Source organism: Hemicordylus capensis, chromosome 4 (assembly GCF_027244095.1).
Source record: "Hemicordylus capensis ecotype Gifberg chromosome 4, rHemCap1.1.pri, whole genome shotgun sequence".
Lineage (NCBI taxonomy): Eukaryota > Metazoa > Chordata > Lepidosauria > Squamata > Cordylidae > Hemicordylus > Hemicordylus capensis.
Window position 1 is genome coordinate 199,020,713 of NC_069660.1, and position 16,879 is coordinate 199,037,591.

The 16,879-nt window shown below is 41.6% G+C and overlaps 1 long non-coding RNA gene across 2 annotated transcripts in view; it reads right to left on the minus strand.

Moving 5' to 3' along the window:
* Positions 1-2,897: 2,897 nt before the first annotated feature.
* Positions 2,898-16,879, minus strand: part of LOC128324070 (uncharacterized) — a 43,055-nt gene continuing 29,073 nt past the window's right edge. Inside the window, exons 1-3 of one of the 2 annotated variants that reach the window (XR_008306619.1) lie at positions 9,781-11,655; positions 6,155-6,346; positions 2,898-3,403 (exon numbers count right to left, since the gene is read on the minus strand). This is a non-coding gene — a long non-coding RNA (uncharacterized LOC128324070). Of the gene's footprint in view, positions 3,404-6,154; positions 6,347-9,780; positions 11,656-16,879 lie in introns of those variants that run through there. The other variant, XR_008306620.1, reaches the window with a different exon arrangement.

Genomic DNA, 16,879 nt, shown 5'->3' on the forward strand with positions numbered 1-16,879 from the left:
AGTTTAATTTTAATTAATTGATTTTAATTGGGGTTTAAAAAAAAAAGTAAACCACCCGGAGCCATTTTTGGAAGGGCGATATATAAATCAAACAAATAAATGTGAAGGAGACCCTGAGGCAGTAGCAGCCAGTGAGAGCAGCGCTGGGAGCAGGGGCAACGAGAGGCACCTTTAAAAATAAATCTGCATTCTTGCCAGTGCTGCCCTAACAGAGGGCCATGCTGCTGCCCCACGGTATGCTAGGAAGAGCACTGCTGCCCGCACAGGGTTCCAGGTAGAGCACCACTGCTGGAGGCAGGTTGCAGGTGATGTCCTAACACTGGCAAGCATCTGGTGATTTACTTTTTAAAGTGCCTCTCACCACCCCGCCCCCCCACCCCCGGCACTTCCCTCACCGGCCATTACTGCTCTGAGGTTTGTGACAACTTCAGCGATATTCATCAAGATGAAATAGAATGTAATATTAATGATGACGTTTAGAAGTTATATATTTCTGTGCTATTTATACTCATGACTTGTGTGACTAACTCGACCAACATTTAAGCCTGCAACTGTACCACATATGCTCTTTTTTGTGATATGTAGAACTAATAAATATCTCTGAATGACTAAATGTGTAACTGTAATTTTTAAGGGCACATAAATGCACAAAATACTGCTTTATATGTATTTAGTGAAAAACCTGGCCACCATTCCGCCCCGCCCCCCCCCCCCCCGCTGCCTATAACTTTTATCTGCCAGTGTTTGGAGCCCATCACCATCCAGAACCTAATTTCCCATGCTCTAACGAAAAGAATGGTGCCTTACTTATACTTATATCATTTTAGATCCCACGGATGTACATTTGCTTACAGACTATATGGATAAGTATGAGTTACAGCTGGGAACACACTGAGGCTATTCATGCAAGCCTGTAAAACCGGGCTGAAGGAGCCCAGCCCAGTTTTGCACACTCATGTGAACCTCTGGGATCAGGCCTGATCCCGGTGGCTACAAAGCGGCAAACCCACTTATGTAGCCTCCCAGTTAAATGAGGTTAAGGGAGCGAGAGATCATTTTTTGGATTGTGTGTCAGCTGCGGCTACTTGCCAATTTTTCCTCAATTTCAGTATTCAATAGAGCTCTTCTCATGATTTGTGACAGGGGCATAGCAAGGTTGGAGTGGGCCCAGAGACAAGATTTTAAAATGCGCCCATCCCGCCCCCCCCAAAGCTGAGCTCATGAAGTAAAGAAATCTTAAATGAGGCTGAATAGCGGTAACAGAAAGCATAGTAAAATTAAAGGTTTTGTAAATTGTGGATGATGCAAGTCATTTAATGAATGACTTTAATGACCCGTGAAAGGGCCTTCTCAGTTGCTGCCCCACTTCTCTGGAATTCCCTTCCCCTGCAGATTCGTTTAGCTCCTTCCTTGTTGATTTTTAAATCTCTATTGAAGTCTTTTCTTTTTCGCCAGGCTTTTACCCTGTAGTTTACCTATTTGCTTTTTTAAAAAATTTTGTTAGTTACTTTAGTTTTATTTAGAATGTAATTTTAATGCTGTCTTGTTTTGCATGTTTTTGTACACCGCCCAGAGTCTTTGGAGTCGGTGGTATATCAAATGTTTCTAATAAATAAATAAATAAATTTAATGGTACTCGAGAAAGACCTGCTGTTCTGGTAGCTCCAGGTCTTAACACTCACATCAATTTCAGAGGATGAATACAACTGAAGGAAGCCCAGGCGGGTGGGCGGCTGGGGGAGTCAGTCATGTCATGTGACTTGCCTCTGTGGGGCCCCCCAAGGCAGTGAGCCCCCAGACAACTGTCTCCCCTTGCCCTATTATAGTTATGCCCCTGATTAGTGAGAAGAGCTCATGGCTGGCACAAATGGTGGGGGGGGGGGATCCCAGTAATTCGTGGTGCATTATTGAGGCTTGGGAAAGGGATGGCATGCATTGTCACATCCTGGCACCCCAGCGCCAGGAGTTGCAGCAGGAGCCACTCGTCTGGGTGGGCTATCTGCCCACCCAGGAACTAAGAGCTGATCGTCCAAAAGGAAGGTAAGTTAAATCCTCCTTCCCTGCAGACCGCCCATGAGCTCTTCTCACAGATCATGAGAAGAACTCTACTGAATTCTGAAACTGAGGAAAAACCCATTGATAGACCTATTCTGCAGGAGCATTGTACAGGGAGTTTGGTCCTGGATTACAGCAAATTGCAGCTCTGTAATTTTTTGTATGGCTACCCAAATCCCCAACTCATTGTCCTAGTGCAGTGTTTCTCATTGCAAAGCCTAGGTGCCAGTGGTGGCTTCCATTGACCCTGACTTCCTGACTAATTGTTTCTTAGGCCCGTGCAAAGCTGTGGCTGGATTTGAATGCTCCACACAGTCCCTTTGGCACCTCACAGAGACAACTGTTCCTAATGTGTAGTGCTGGACTTTGCACAGTGCTGGTGAGGCTCCTTTATGGGAAAAGCCCTCTCAAGCCCCGGTGCCCTTTGGGAAAGCACACATGGAATGCTTGGAAATGTAGTTCTCCTCAGTGCTTTCTCCATAGAGCTCTACAAGGAAAGCAGTGGTAAAGACTATGCTTCCTAGCACTCCACACACACTTTCTAAGATAGGGCTAGAGCACAACACAGCTCTATTTCTCTTAAAGCCCCCTTGCCAACAATTGGGAAAGCTCAGCACTGCATGGAGGTCAGCATGGTGGGAAATGGCTCTCACGTTGAAGATGTTTTGCCAAAGTGCCCCCTGCTTGAAAATTAGTGAAGATCATTGACCTAGTGGATGCATTGCTTCTTGACCTTCTACAAAAATTAAAATGTGCCTATCATCTTCACACACTTACACTTAGGTCAATTTAATGGGCCTTGATTGAAATAGCTCATTCACATGCTGGGATGTTTGTTTACAGATTGCATTGTTTCTCTTTTTAAAATTCCATTTATGTATATTCACATCATTGTACATTGTAAAGTGGTTTACACATTCCAGAACATTTGGAGGATAAACATTAAAAGAATTAGCAAAACAGTTAAAAAAAAAAGCTAAGCAAAAACTAGACAGCTTAAAACACACTCAAATCAAAACACAGATAAAAACAGTCCTGAAAAGACATGCATCTTTCCCCAATAACTTAAAAAGGAGGTACATTGGTGCACCTCCTTGAAGAAGTCATTCCAGAACCTTGTTCAACAAAGGAAAAGGCCGTGCTCCTAGACACCATTGCTCTTGCTCATTATTCTCACTTGCTTGACAGAATCTAGATCAAGGCCTTCTCTCCTGGCTTTGTTTTCTTTCCATCAGTAGCTCTTCAATCCTTACCACAGGCCACTTCCAGATTCTCCTGAATTTCAAGAGCAGTTTGTCTGGTGATGGTGACTTGCTTTAAGCAAGTGTACTTCAGAAACCTAAGATCCCTTTGGATGAATGAAGTAGGAGAAAGGGTAGAATTTGATCCCGTCTGTTACTTGTCAGGTAACTTCCAGTCCTCTGCCTCTACCTCATCAGTAGCATCATGTGTTACAACTCACACATAACAGGGACAGGAAAATATACAGAATAATCATGTCAAGACAGAGGGCAAGTGATATACAACTCTTCAGTAGATGGAAAGACATAAGATATGTTGGAACATTTCAGGGTGTTTGTCTCTGACAGAAAACTCTACATTTCTTACAATATTTCATTTGACCTTGTGGTACCGGTATAAGGGTATGTGTGTGCGTCCACATACATGCATGTGTGTGTGTGCGCGCGTGAATGAATTAGAATTCAAATTAAACCACAAAAATACAGTTCAGGCTGTGCCAATTAGGGATGTTCAAAGTGATTTGGGTACAAATCGATTTGTATCCAAATCTAGCTGATTTTGGTGATTTGGAGACAAAACAAATCACCCCTGTGGTCCATTGGCTATATTTGGGTACAAATCGAATCGCACCTGATTTTATTCAAATTTATTCAAGATTTGGATCCCTCCTATTAATGCCCCCAGATTCCATCTTTCTTTTCTTTTCTTTTCTTTTTAAAGCTAAGCTCTAGCAATTGTAGAAGTAGAGTTATGGAGCAAAATGTGTTCTCACTATTTTTCAAGTGTTTTGATTCTTTGGTGTATAATAACTTTCCCTCAATGAATCCCTATGAGGATTCATTACACACCTTCATTTCTTCTATTCATTTTGACTGTCTTTTCAACTGTGTCCACTGCCATGTGCCAACTACATCACACTCCCACCCACAAGGCAGTGTGATACTATTCAGTTTATGTTCTAGGATTATTTTTTCAAGTGTTTAGGGTCTTTGGTGTCTAATAACTTTTCTTCATAATGAATCACTATGAGGATTCAGACACCAAAGAATCTAAACATTTGAAAAATACCTAAAAAAAATAAACTGAGTACCCCAGTGTGTGTGTGTGTGTGTGTGTGTGGTGTGTAGTTGACACATGGCAGTTGACAGTTGGCACTGTCCAATGATAGTCAAAATGGACAGAAGAAATGAAGGCATATAATGAATCCTCATAGGGATTCATTATGAGGAAAAGTTATTAGACACCAAAGAATCAAAACATTTCAATATTCCTAAAAGTTAAAATGAGTACCCCACTGCCTTGCAGGTGTGAGTGTGTGTGTGGGGGGGGGAGTTGACACATGGCAGTTGGCAGTTGGCACTGTCCAGTGACAGTCAAAATGAGCAGAAGAAATGAAGGTGTGCAATGAATCCTCATAGGGATTCAGTATGATGAAAAGTTATTATACACCAAAGAATCCAAACATTTGAAAAATAATGACTGCACATTTTGCTCCATATCTCCACTTCTACAAGGGCTAGAGCTTTGTTTTTTTAAAAAAAAGAAAAGAAAGCAAGCTGGGGATCTGTTTTAATGTTAGGATATGGCAACTTCAAATTCCCATTTTTTCCTATGGCAGAAATGTTAAAAATCAGTAAAAACTAAAAAAAAAAAAAAAAAGATAAATCATTAAAAATCAACCAAGTATCCTGTCCCACTGCCTTGAAATTTGGGTGGTAGGTGGCACCCATGTCCCACCACCCAAATTTGGTGCTCCTAGGACCTTGTTAAGTGGTCCAAATTGGTCTAAACCCAAATCAAATCAAAGCAAATACAAATTGAATCTGGGGTGATTTAGAGTGGGTGGATTTGGATACAAAACAAATCAAGGGTGATTTGTTTTGGGCACAAATCAAATCAGAGAAATCAATTTGGTACATCCCTAGTGCCAATGAAGATAATTTATGAATACACTTTACAAATCTCCCATATTCAATGCAGCAGGTATGTAATCCAGAAATCCTCCCTGCTGCCTTGGCACAGAGGCCAAATGGGCTGAATTTATTATCTTAGTTGAGGAGAGTCTCCATGCCTTGAGCCTCTCTTGCCTTACAGGGGCCTAAATGAGGATTCAGTGTTTTCAGGCTCTTCAGCAACAGCAATTAACCAATTATACTGAAGAAAATACTGAATAAAATATTCATATTTTTAACTTTTGAGGACAGATTTGCAAATAGGAAGTTTCTTGTAGTTTTTGAAACTAAATTTCCTTTGATATCATGACCTTGGCCCTTATCAGTTAATTGGACCTATTCTACAAGAACATACTTTTCCTAGACAGCATCTCATTATTTCAAGCAATTAGTTGTATCATCTGGTAAAGGCTGACCTATCACTAAGACAAATGGATTTCTTTCATAAATGGCTTTTTCATTTATTTTTTTAAAACTAAAAAGGCTGGATCTTGGGTTCAGACTCCTGTAAGGAAAGAGAGAATGGGTGACACCTGAAACATACTTGACACCTGCAGTCCAGGCTGGTTAGTCAAAAGCAAGTCAAATGTACCCTGCCTTACATTTATGAATCCTGTGAAATCCAAAACTATATCTGAGGTCCATAGGTAAACTGGCTGCTTTTCCTTATTTTAATATATACCAATGGTTTCAAAATGCATTCTGGAGCTTCCCTGGAGATTGCTATTGGAAAAACAAACTCCCTTCTGACACCGCTTGGGAAACTTTTTGCATTTCTCTTGGTTTGGTGACAAGCAGAAATTCTCCCCCTGGCTAAAAGACACAGGACTAGAATTCATTGCTGAAATGTATCAAATCATTCTAACTTATCTGCAAACTGCTTGATCCTTTCTAAGGTATTGTACCTTTAAGAAGTTTCTCCTTCTTCAGATTATACCAGTATCAATATTCCACGAACAAATCTCTCATCTTGATGTAATGTATTCTAGTAGAAAGGCCACAGTCATAAATGAAATGATCCAATCCACAATGAAGCTGGCATCTTTTCCTATATAATCCTTCAAGTTGATGGGCGGTAGTTTCCATTCTTGCCCTGACTGAAAAATAAAACAGATGGCCTTTGTAAACAGTGACAGATATATATATACCACCTTTCCAAAAATGGCTCATACATACATGAAGTTGGTTTTGTTTTGCTGACAGGATTTTGCCCATATAGTAAAATATATGTCTGTACAATTAAAATGATGAACTTTCATTTTAATTACATGTATCGAAATTATATCCACTCTAAATTGCTGTGTCGGTCATACAGTTTCATCCCGTAGATCCTAGATCCTCCTCACGACTTGTAAAAATGCTCACCACATATTGTTTCCTTCATTAAAAGCAATCTTATTTCTAGAAGGAAGGAGAAAGCTTTGCAGCTTCTGCTGGTAAATCTCACTGAAAAAACAACTCTCTATTTTGTATTCTTTGTACACAGAGGCTATGAGCAACAGGGGGAGATTTGACTAGAAATGACTCTTGATGAGGACTATACCACGTCATACTGGGAGATTTATGACTAATCTCATCCCGTGCCCAAATTAAATACAGACATGGGGGCAGGTTGTTCATTAGATAGGGAAAGAGAATGGAGAGTGGGGTAGAGATGTTTAGCCCATTTAAACCCTTTCCCTGCCCTGCACCATTTCCCTGATCTTGATCAATCCAAATAAGTGTTATTTTTTCCAGGGGGGGAGGAATACAGGGGTGATACATAAAATTGCATTTTCCCCCACAGAATAAAATAGCAGCTTGAAATAGGCTATATAGACTGAGAAAAAGGCACAGAGGTGAGAGCTTAAGACCCCCCCCCCCAGTAACCATGCTGCTTCTCCAATCAAATTAGCAGCCTCTCCAAGGCAATATTTTGCAAAGATCAGTCATGTGTGACCCAAGATAATATGTGGTTTGACTCTGAAAGGCCATGGTGAAATGTTCATGAATGCACCAATGCTGCTCCAGCTATGTGCTGGAGATGTAGGCCACATTCATGCAAATGGTGATTACCTTCCATGGTGCAAAAGGTACCCTACTATCTCTTGCACCCTACCTATCCCTTGGCACTTCAGGTCATACATGATTTGAAGGCCTCACAAGTAAAGTGATACAGTACATACAAATACAAAAACATAACATAAGAACAGCACTGCTCTATCAGGCCTAAGGCCTATGTAGTCCAGCATCCTGTTTCACACAGTGGCCCACTAAATGCATCTAAGAAGACCACAAGCAGGCTGTGAGGGCATGCCCTCCTTCTTACCCCTGCAACTGGTATTTGGACACATTTTGCCTCTGAATCTGGAGGTGGCATATAGCCATAGTTGCCTGTTTTCCAAACTAAAAAGTTCTAGGTGCTGTAGCCTTGCTTCATAAGGAAGGTGCTCCAGGCTCCTGGTCATCTTGGTTGCTCTCTTCTGCACCATTTCCAGTACTACAATGTCCATCTTAAGAAAGCTATGTGCAGTACTCAAGATGTGGCCTCACCATAGATTAGTGTAAGAGCATTATAATATTAGCATTTTTATTTTCATTCCCCTTCCTAATGTTTTAATAGTTTTAATATTGTGTTAAAATTTAAATTGTTGTAATGTTTTAACATGTTTGGTAATGTCTTGGTATTTGTATTGTCTTATTGTAAACCACCCAGTTTGGGGCAGTATACAAAATGTGCTTAAGTAAGTAAGTATCCCTAGAATGGAATTTGCCCTTTTCACTGCTGCCACACACTGAGTTGACACTTTCAATGAGCTGTGCATCATGACCCCAAGATCCCACCATATCCCATCCCTTTCCCACTCCCTTTTTCTTGATCTCTGGATATTACTAAGATTTGCTAGTGAAATTTTAAAACAGGAGAAAAAGGAAAGGAAAGCAAAAAAAGAAAAGCTTTGGTATATGGTGGACTGACACTGCTTCTGGGGAGTCCTTTTTATAACAAACAGCCACCTCCTTTCTTCCTCATTCTGGGGACTTTAAGGAAAGCCTGTTGCTAGCTCCCTCAGCTTTCTCTTACTCACTCTCCTCCCTGAAGGGAGGATGCATTTTTTAAGCTTCCAAATAAAACATGGTATTTTAGCTGAAATTACTAATTGGACAATTTCAAACTTATACCATCTGAAATGTGTCTTTAAGACAGAGACACTTGTTTTTAATTTTTAAGAATTCTGAGATTCTTGCCTTCTATTTATGAGCAGCCTAACAGGCACAGCTTGTAAACCAGGCAAGTCCAAAATAGTCAAGTAGCTGCACCCCTCTCTATAGTCTTTATTCCAGGGGTTTGGGGGTGTTTTTTTTGTATGCGTTTGTTTGTTTGCTGTTGGTTATTTTAGTTTTTAAACTTTGGTGACTGATATTGGTATTGAAAGGAGAGAACTTCAGTATAAATTCTTTGTCAGGTCTGTGATCTATATGGCTTAATTTTCAAAACTAATTAAGCAAATGTTGCCTAGAATTGCAGCCAGGGTTGAAAGAATCCAATAATTTTTTTGATTTTTTTAAAAAACAGATTTTAAAATTTAAATTGGATTTTTTTCTTAAACCAATTAATTTTTTAAAAAGAACATAAGTCAAAGATATCACTATCATGAATGTTAATCATATGTCCTAATTATATTCTGTGAACTTGTTGGTCCACTCACACATTATGTTCAACACTTGTACAATGAGTTTACACACAAGTACAAATCTGTGCACAGGTACAATCATTCACATGTCATGTTGAACACAGGTGCCACAGTATACTTCCTATCTGTACCATGCATTTGAAGGGACAGTATCCTGGTTGAATTTTAAAATGAGCCCAGCTACAGTAATTTGGTGCCTGCCATTCTGGAGCTTGCTTGCCACCGATAACATTGCCGCCTCACCAGGTGGAGGAACAGAATCCTTTGCAATGCCTTTGGCGTGCTGCTGCTCTTTCCTGAAGTGTACCAGAAAGTGAAAGCCTGTTGCTTCTACTCAAGCAATGTGTTTAGCTATCTCCCAGAGTTTTAAACAGACTATGCGCTATATAACCTCAGCTCCTAAAGCCCAGAAATGTATATTCCTCTGCTTCCCCCAAGACCCGTCTTGCTTGAGCACCACCCAAGGTTCCAACTTGCCAATTGGAACGCCAAGTCACGGAGCTTCTTATACCAGCATTGCCAGTTTTATACCTTTCTCCTCTCCACTTGTACATTCTATGTATTATGTTGCCTTTCTTTGTCTTGTACACTGTTTTTCAAGTCTAGCCTGCTTTAGATTGTTTTAAGAGCATATCATGCCCACCTCATAGACTCATATAGTATGTTCTCTTACCGTGCCTGTTCATTATACCTATGTATTTTAGAATTATATGCCCACAGCTTTATTAGAATCATTACCCACATTTGAGTAGGATTGTCCACGTTTCATAAGATTTCATGCCTACAGCTGGTAAGGTTAATGCCCACATTTATCTTGTTCAGCTATATTTGTATTCTTAGTCTTATCATATATCACTTACCTTCGTTGTGCCTGCGTGTTAGATAGGTTTTTCCTCATGCTTGCATGAGAAGATAGCCTCTCAGTTACTACCTAAGTGTTATGTTAGTATTAAATTAGTAGCAATGTTAGCGGTAAGTGAGAAATTATATGCCTTAAGTTAGTAATGTTAGTATTTATTTTTAGTAATATTAGTAGTGAACATATTTACATGCCTCTACCTTAAGTGCCTAAAGTAAAGTAAAAGTGCCTTTCCCTCACTAACTCCCCTTCCTACTAATTTCCCCTTGCGTATTCTAACTGTTCCAGCACCCACACACATACAGCTATCAGGCATGGATATGCAGATATGTGTGTGTGTATTAAAAAAACAGTAATTGCTTGATTGCTCTCTCTTTGCAAGTGTCACTTGGATTCCACTGTACCTTTTCGATGAAAAACCTTAAAACGCCCCCACCTCTCTCAGCCAGACGCACAGACATAGCTGAGACAGCATTTGAGGGACCTCAAACATGTCTCAGAACCGGGATTTGTTGCCAGAAGCTATGTTTTGGAGTCAGGCAAAGAGCACCCGTCTATTAGATATTCCAACAGAATGAGACTAGGGGCTCATAGTGAGCTTTTCACTTCACACAGCCTTAGCAGGTTGGCACGAGTTGGTCATTCAACATAGGCAGAGTTTGGCAGCGTGCTTCCAGGTTAAAGAGTCAACAAACCACAAAAGGGTGCCGTCAGCCCCTCGCCTAGGGTGGTAAGTGATTGAATAGACCTATTCAAAGCCAATTGCCATGGGAGAGATACTCCTCATCTAGAGATAACCATTGGAATGCTCAGCAGGATGAGCCCATACACTGTTATTCCCCTCCTCATTAGTAAAATGAAGTGACTGGCGAAGATAAGCAAGGAGATGCTCTGACCAAACAAACAGATCTTGCATGTTGCACCTAAGATGTCTTAGCTTCGAGACAGTGAGCATACATAGCGTTGTGAACATTTAAAGAGCCCGCACCCACCTTTGTCCAAGAGGACAGACCGGCAATGACTAAATCCACCCCAGCATTGAAAACCTTTGTCTTGCAAGAATCTCCCTGCCCCACAGGGAGCCACTTGATTGAATCAATGACTACCTCAGAGCACGTCTCACAGTATAACTGCCCTAAGAGAGCCACATGGCCTCAGAATCCATCAGACTTGGGGAGGCTGCTATCCATGGACTCTCATGCGAGTTGTGGCTGCTGCCTCTCGCCCCTCTTCCCCACAGCTCTCTACTCCCAGGAGGCACCCTCCCTGACCTACATGCAACAAACGCGCTTGGAAGGATAGGTAATACTAACATCTCTAGCCCTTTATCTCGCTGAACTTCCATGCCTCTTTTTTTGCCTTCCTCCCCGCTCAACAGGCACCCCTGCTATTAAAAGCCTGTAATTAGACTCTCTTTGGAAACACTAGGCAAATTATTGAATTCCCTAACAAACTCATTTTGCCTTCTGTAACTCCCAATTTTTAATCCTATATCAGGCCTATATCCTATATCAGGCCTGCTTGACTTAGGCTCCCCAGCTGTTTTTGGACTACAACTCCCATAATCCCCATCCACACTGTCCAGGAATTATAGGAGTTGTAGGCCAACATTGGCAGGAGGGCGAAAGTTAAACAGCCCTGTCCTAATAATGCCATGAAACTTCAAATATATCTCCTCATCCTTTCCAAAACACCAGACTTGCTTAAATTTAATGCTGTGTCAGAACTGTATTCTAATTGGAGCTAGTTTCCCCACATTAGCCCAAGAGCATAGCCAGAGCACCTAGCCCATCACTCCTGTGCAGTTCTGGTAGCACTTGTGACACATTCCCTGAGGTACACAGAAGAGGGAAAGCGCCCACTCCACTGCAGGAAAGGAAATGCTTCCTATTCTTCATGTGTTGCCTGGCAACTGCCACTGGTCAGGAACTAAGGGCCACTGGGAGTTTGCACCCTCTGATTCCCAGGAAGAACATATTGGCTTGTGGAAAGAGCATTGTGGCCTCAGCCATCAGCCAGAGAAGTAGCAGCTGCAGGAAACCTCTTTTTCCTTTAGCTTGCCACAAAAAAATCTGATAAGAGCAATGTACATTGGTGTGAATCAGTGCACATTGCTTCCTACTGTAGGTCATAAGAATAAGGAGCCAATCAACCTGCCTTGTGAGAGAAGCAGTATGGGAGTGGAACCTTCTTATGGTGGATATCTTCCACTACAACCTAATGGTTGATCTCTTCTGGGAATTTTTTACTTGTATTTCTGTGATATATTTATTTATTTATTGAAAGTTGCCTTGACTAGGTTTTATCACAGGAAGGTGTGGTATAATTGCCTAAACAAATAAAATCATCTGATACGTCAGCTACGGCCATTTCTCGAGGTGAATGACCTTAAAACAGTAGGACATATGCTGGTAACCTCCAGGCTTGACTACTGTAATGTGCCCTACATGGGGCTGCCTTTGAACACATTCTGGAAACTACAATTGTTTCAGAGTGCAGCAGACAGATTGGTCTCTGGGACAACACAAAGAGACCACATAACACTGGTTTTGAAAGAACTGCACTGGCTGCCGATATGTTTCCAGGTGAAATACAAAGTGTTGTTCTTACCTATAAAGCCCTTAACGGCTTAGGTCCAGGCTATTTACGAGAGCCCCTACCGCCTATTACAATCTTCTGGAGAGGTCTGGTTACGGATGCCACCAGCTCATTTGGTGGCAACCCAGGACCGGGTTTTCTCTGTGGCTGCCCCAGGGTTTTGGGAAATGCTCCCTACTGAAATAAGAGCATCTCCTTCTCTTTTTGTTTTCAGGAAGAACCTCAAGGCTCTCCTGTTTTTGCAGACTTTTAATTAGAATTAATTTTAATAATAATTTTAAAACCTTGTTTAATAACTATTTTATTCTATTATTTTTATTGTCATGTATTTTAATCTGTGACTTCTAAATGTTTTAAATTTATACACCACCTAGAGATGTATATATCAGGCGGTATAGAAATATGATAGGAAGAAAGAAAGAAAGAATAAAAAAGATTAGATTGGATTAGATTAGATTAAATAAAATAGAAAACCTTGGGTAATCTGCCTAGCAATAATGCCTAGTAGGAGTCCCATGCTCTTTTGATGCTTTTTGTCTGTTAATTTAGTAGGCAGATTTTGTGGGGGACTTCCACATTGTGCCAACACACAGTGTACAGCATAAGTGTACAGCATTGGAAGAACAGCACACAACTACCAATGCTGTGTGTGGTGTTTTGGACAGAGCAGCATATGATGCCAAGGGAGTCAAGTTATCTTATTCACAAGTACGAACTTACCTAATGCAAGGGGGGGATCCACAACAAAATGTTGCACTATATTTCACAGTGGCAGCTGTGAAAAAGGCCAATTCTATGCTAGGGATCATTAGGAAGGGGGTTGAAAATAAAACGGTTAATATTATGATGCCCTTATACAAAACTATGGTGCAACCACACTTGGAGTCATGCGGACAATTCAGGTCACCACATCTGAAAAAGGACATGGTAGAACTGGAAAAGGTACAGAAGAGCGCAACCAAGATGATCAGGGGCCTAGAGCACCTTTCTTATGAGGCAAGGCTACAACATCTGGGGCTTTTTAGTTTAGAAAAAAGACGACTGCGGGGAGACATGATAGAGGTCTATAAAATCATGTATGGTGTGGAGAAAGTAGATAGAGAGAAATTCTTCTCCCTCTTGCATAACACTAGATCCAGAGGTCATCCCATGAAATTGATTGCCGGGAAATCTAGGACCAACAAATGGAAGTACTTTTTCACACGACACATAATCCACTTGTGGTATTCTCTGCCACAAGATGTGGTGACAGCCAACAACCTGGATGGCTTTAAGAAGAGTTTGGATAACTACATGGAGGAGAGGTCTATCAATGGCTACTAGTTGTAGGGCTATAGGACATCTCCAGCCTCAATGGCAGGATGCCTCTGAGTACCAGTTGCAGGGGAGTAACAGCAGGAGAGAGGGCATGCCCTCAACTCCTGCCTGTGGCTTCCAGCGGCATCTGGTGGGCCACTGTGCGAAACAGGATGCTGGACTAGATGGGCCTTGGGCCTGATCCAGCAGGGCTGTTCTTTTCTTATGTTCTTATCCCTGGTGCAACATTTTATATTACCTGAACCTGTGGCTGAGCATGGTGGGGGGAAACAAAAGTTAGCAACAAAGACAGTAGTCCCTACTCTAATTTGGATTGAACTTCATGTACAAATTTCATTTTTTTCTGTTTTCTAGATTTTTTGTGGTCAATCCCGACTCCTTTTCATCCAGCCATAAAGCTTCAAGAGATTATGTTAAGAAGCAGAACTGTTGAGTTTTGTGTCATTGATACAAAGTGGGATAGGGCACATTTCTACTGTTAAATATTATTGTGGTTATCTGAATTTCCAGAGCATTCCCATAAAGTCAGGTAGGAAATTCCTTTAAAACTTTCCCACCAGAACTTAGGAGGGCAATACTTCAGAATATCAAAAGACTAACTGTATCAAACTCCTTTGCCTTCAGAAACAAAAGAGGGTTACCTAACTGGTGAGGGAGCTCCAGAGTTTTAGCATTTTCTTCTGTGAAGACTATTAGACAGGTTTCCCTTCAGAAGCAGAAGGAGTTGTTCAAGCTGAGAAATTTCCTGCTCTTTTTGCTGAAGCCGTCCTTTCCCCATCCTCACTACTGAGTTCCATTAGCTCCATCTACCTACTTGTCTTAACTGTCTGAGCTCACAGAAATTCTGTCTCTTTGACTAACATGGGGGCAATTTTGATGGGTTTTGTCCCCCTTAGGTTTTTTCTTTAGATGTTTGTGAAACTAGTGCATCTGTAGGTTATGGACTGTACATTACCCCGAGTCTGCTGGTGCTTCCTGCTTCCCTGCAGGCTCTCCAGTTTTCCATCCATAAGGATCATAATATTTCCAGCTGCTTCTGAAATAGTATATAGATACACAGGCATGCCCATGTTTTACATTCATGTAGGCAAGTCACTTTAAGTGGCGCAGAGGGGAAATGCTTGACGAACAAGCAGAAGGTTGCCAGTTAAGATCCCCGCTGGTGCTATATTGGGCAGCAGCGATACAGGAAGATGCTGAAAGGCATCATCTCATACTGTGTGGGAGAAGGCAATGGTAAACCTCTCCTGTATTAAACCAAAGAAAATCACAGGGCTCTGTGGATGCCAGGAGTCAAAACTGACTTGACAGCACACTTTACTTTAGGCGAGCACAGTGAACTTACAAGATATTTCAAAATAGAACCCATTGCCATTTCTGAATTCACGTGATTATGATTTTTTTTGCGGGGGGGGGGGGCAGCATGAATGTGAACATTCTTTGTAAAGACAGCAGTGCCTTCCCTGAGTCATCTCACCCTCCCTGATAAAATTCTACGGAATAAAACGTATTGAGATCTTGCTGCATTGCTACTTTTCAAAGTGCAGAAAGCATGCCATAATATGGTACTCTTGATATGTCATGCAGAGAGGACTGTGGTCAGGTCAGTGATTGTTCTTCCACTCTGTTAAGTCTAATGACAAGGACAAAATGAGAGAGAGATGATCTCCTTTAAGTGACTATGTTTGGGAAAGGTTTTAATTATGTTTTCATAGGCTTATGGTTGAAAACAACTCAGGAACTTTTGTTTTGTGAGATTGTGTTCCAGGGATGCTGCTTGGCTGTTTCCCAGTCGGATCGCCATTCGTGTTGTCAGTCAAGTGCTGAGCCAAGTCACCTATAAATCAGTGAATTGTCATTTTGTCTTGTCAGTGGATAGCTGCTGACAGTTCTCATTTAGCATGACTTATGTTTGCTTTCAGGTTCAGGACAAAGGAGAGAGAGATGTACTCCTATATACAAGCTTCCTCCCAAATTAAAAATTGTTGGGAGCTGTGTCTCAATTAGGAACCCATTGCAGACTACAGCAGTTATTTGCACAAATGAGCAGGTGGATAAAATGTTCACTCCAGCAATGGACCCGTTCAGTGCTTGCCCTGTACAGTACATGAAAGATGCTTGAATGGTCTCCCAAAGTTTGTTTTAATTGAAAAGTACTATCAGACTGCAATTGGGAGTGGAAGCGAAGTAGGTGAGAGGGGCTGCTCCTTCTAGCCATTTTCCATTCAAAATCTACAATCCCCTAGCTGCTCTTACCTGTAGAGCACAGACACAGGGACAGATCTATTTTCCTGTGAGGGAAGAAAAACAGTCCCAGGATGTGATATTGAGTAGAAGAATGACAGGAGGGGAAGGCCTAAGGATGCTCTCCCCACTACCATTCCTTAGTAGGGATGTGCAAAACGTCTCGGATACAAAACGTTTTGTACCCAAAACAGCCTGTTTCTGGTGTTTTGTAGACAAAACAAAACACCCATTTTCCAGATCCAAAAGTTTTGTATACAAAACAAAACGTCCCTGTTTCGGCTACAAAACGATTTGTTGTTTCGGACCTCCATTTTGTGGTGATCTCTGAGTCAGTCTCCATTTTGTGTTTGACATCTCTTTGAATTTCCCACCCTTCCAGCCTTCTGATCGGTGACCTAAATCATGGGCTGACATGCTGACAATTCCCTCCTTGTTCTGCATTGGCTCTTTTGCTTCTTGCCACTCTTTATTGACCCCCACATTGGCCAGGGGAAGGATTGCTAACCCATGGGGTGCTGGGTTCTGTTGTTTCTGTGGTGTTCTGAGTGTAGATTCTCTGGTAGCATATGAGAGTGGATTCTTGTTTTTCACTGAAAATCTCATATACTACCAGAGAATCTACAATGAACACCTCAGAAACACAAAACCCAGTACCCCAAGGGCTTGTGGGTATGGAGGTGGTTAGCACCCTATGTGCACTACACAACCCCTCGCTCTGGGAAACCCCAGTGCCCCCCAAGTGGAATTATGGGGCTGCTGAAACCTCCATTATTCCCTATGGGAGAAATCTTAAAACACACGTAAACTTCAACAATTCACAAAAGATCAGCCCTTTGCACAATGGAGAGGAGAACTGGTCTTGTGGCTGAGCATGACTTGTCTCCATAGCTAAGCAGGATCTTCCCTGGTTGCGTATGAATGGGAGACTTGATGTGTGA